The sequence below is a fragment of the Astatotilapia calliptera genome, chromosome 5, assembly GCF_964374335.1.
Source record: "Astatotilapia calliptera chromosome 5, fAstCal68.1, whole genome shotgun sequence".
NCBI classification, from domain to species: Eukaryota; Metazoa; Chordata; class Actinopteri; order Cichliformes; family Cichlidae; genus Astatotilapia; species Astatotilapia calliptera.
The window spans coordinates 22,700,290-22,703,492 of NC_137426.1; positions in this window are offsets into that span (position 1 = coordinate 22,700,290).

Sequence of the window (3,203 nt, forward strand, 5' to 3'; positions counted from 1 at the left end):
GTCATCTCTGGTGTTTGTATCAGCAGCAGAAATTGTGCTTTGGTGTGTACATGCTGGAAAAAACACAAATCACTCTTCTTCTGGTGAGAGATTTTGCAAAGAGTCCCCATGCTTGAAAAAATACATTGACTCATAAATCATTCATGACTCGATATTGATGTACTGTCCAAAACACTGAAATGAAACTAATAGATTGCTAATTTCATAATTGATGGCTGCAGTGTGAGATTAAAAGTAGCAGCAGGGCTGGGTTTTTTGTGTCAGTGCTGGTTATACTGAATGCCACTGCAATTTAGGAATCAGGTTTCAATTGCCATCTGTGTTGGAATATGTCTTCCAGCCAATTGCTGGCAACAAGAGAAAGTGAAAAGCCATTCAAATATAGTAGTAGTAGATAAGAAACCAGAGTCAGTGACTAGGCAGCTATGGATAACATGTTAAAGGTAACTTTAGGACAATGCTCATTCACACTCTGATGTCAAATTTTTAGGGTTAGCACCTCATGTGTGTCTGCTCTTTGATAGTATTTGTCTGTGACCTTCAGAACAAACAACACAGTGTTGCATTTGACCCATTTCACTGTGACAAAACCACATCATTGCCTCGCACAAAAGTTTATTTCCGACCATTTAAAACACCAGAACTAAAAGTTCTAAGCAGCACAATTTAAGTGTTGCACAATAGTTTCTACTAGTGGTGAGTCCTAGATACTTAATTGAGTTACACAAACAATACAAACAATAGCTTTGTTTCTGTTTGGTCACAAGTCATTGGGTCAGTGACGGCACAAGCAAGAAACTGACTATATGTCTAAATATGTCTCTTTCCCTCCAGATGACCAAAACAGGAAGGTCTCAAGTTGTACACAACATACTTGATTATTTTTTGCTTCCCTGGCCCATGAAATTATTTTCATCTTGCTTCTGATGAACTAATGACTACAATGGAGGTGGCACTAGCGAAGGAGAACCTTAGTAATGACATTATAAGTCTGGGTTTATAAAATGTATTCATTTATTTTTCTCTTGTGCCAGACTGAAGGTTTTAAGGCTCTGTATGTCTTCAAAAGACATGTTGCTTGGATATTAATCATAGGGGAAAAAAGACAGATACACTTTTTTAAAAATGGTTTTTAGGAGCAGATTTTACACGTTTAGACATTTTCAAACAAGATGCTCTAAATGGGGGCATGTTAAATCATGCAATGATCCTCGAAGCTCCAGCTACTCTGGGGGATCTGTGTTATAAGCATCAGCAGTCTGGAGTTATCACAAATGGTTCTTTCCTTCTTGGGCAAAGTAAGATAATAATAAATGGCATCTGAAGGCATGCAGCAGGAGAACGGCACGGATAAAACTGATTGGAGTGATGAGAACATGTTAATGGAAAGCAGAGAGCTGTAACTATAAAACAGTATGTCTTGTCATCTTTATAATGATATCCAGAAAAGACTGACTTATGTGAACTGGCTGATTGTTTGCATTCAGTATTTAATGAGGAAATATTAACCATTCTCAGTTCATAGGAGTTGCTGTACTGCAAATGTACTTAAGAAAGTTTAAAATGCATTTGTTATCAGTAAACAACAACAACAACAACAAAAAACAAATAGAGAGAGAAAGCCACACATACAAAGGAAAGAGGAGCAGCAAATTAAATATGCTTCAGTTCAGTTCAATTTAGTTTCATGTTTATAGTGCCAAATCACACCACAAGGTGCTTTATAGTGAAAGAAAAAGACCCTACAATATTAAAGAGAAAACCTCAAAAATCAGATGTCCCCATATGACCAAGCACTTGGTGACAGTGGGAAGAAAAAACTCCCTTTAAACAGGAAGAAACCTCCAGCAGAACCAGAATCAGGGTCAGCCATCGTCCACAATTGGTTAAGGGGGTGAGGGAAAAGAGAGCACAGAGAGACAGCACAAAAAACACCCACGGGAAATAGCCAACCCTTCAGGTGGGTTAAAAGGATGTGGAGGTGTTATGAATTTCTTACATCTAAGATAAATAAATGATGGCATCTGCTTTTCTACTACGCTTTTATTGTCTTCTGTATGGCACCTCTCGCAAAACTTAAAGTTTAGATTTTTGTCTCTGTTGTTAAAATGAGGAGAATAATGTAGTATAAATTATATATAGGCTAAAAATAGGTGAAAGTAGATATTTCTGGAAGATGTGTGTAACAGAAAAACTACAAACTAAAGGAGAGGGTAGACAAAAGATAATAATATAAAAACACAGAGGGAAAAGAGGTGAGATGAGAACAGGAAATGCTCAGTGCACCATGTGTGCCCCTCTGCAGCCTGGTTAAGCTTCACCTGATCCAGTCCTAACTATAAGCATCATCAAAAGAGGAAAACTTGAAGCCAACACTTAAAAGCAGAGAGGGTGTCTCTCTCCTGATACCAAACTGGGAGCTGTTGCACGGGAGAGGGCCCCGATAGCTGAAGACTCTGCCTCCCATTCTACTTTCAGAAAGTCTAGGTAAGGCTGCAGACTGAGCGAGAAGTGCTCTGTTGGGATGACATGGTTTTGCAAGGTCTTAAAGCTATCATTGGGATATTATCATTCAGGATTCATTTTAAATTCAGTCCTGGATTTAACAAGGAGTCCATGAGAAGAAACTAATGTAGCAGAAATGTGCTCTCTCATAGTCCCACTTAGGGTTTTGGATCAAGTGATGGCTAACACATGCATGGACTAGTTTGTCAGGATCACTCTGAGACAGGATGTTTTTAACTTTGTCAATAATTCACAGATGAAAGATGCATAGTGCATTTCCTATCTGGCCTCAGTCATTTGCTGGCTTCCTTAATTACCACCCAGTCATCAAAAGATCGAGAACCCTTATTATAAGTCAATGCTTTTAAAAGTGAATGAGAATTCTGAAGAAGGTGAATGCCTGTGAAGTCAAGAGTGAATCGAGGACCTTCAGACAAAAGCACACTGTAACTTTGATGGGTTTTTTTGTTTAAGTGTTCTGCTCCGACAAAGCTAATTTTTTGAGACTCTTCTTGTCTGGTGATTTTTACTCGAAATCCCCCTGCTGAGTGAATGAATCTGAGGTAAAGCCCTTCTTCTGTGCGGACCCCTAAAGGCGCGCGTGAAGGACCCCCGAAGGATCTCAGGGGCCAGCAGTGAGGGGCAGGTGGGGGAGGTCGGGGGAGGTGAGGGGGGGCTGTCCTGCCGCAGCAGCAGCA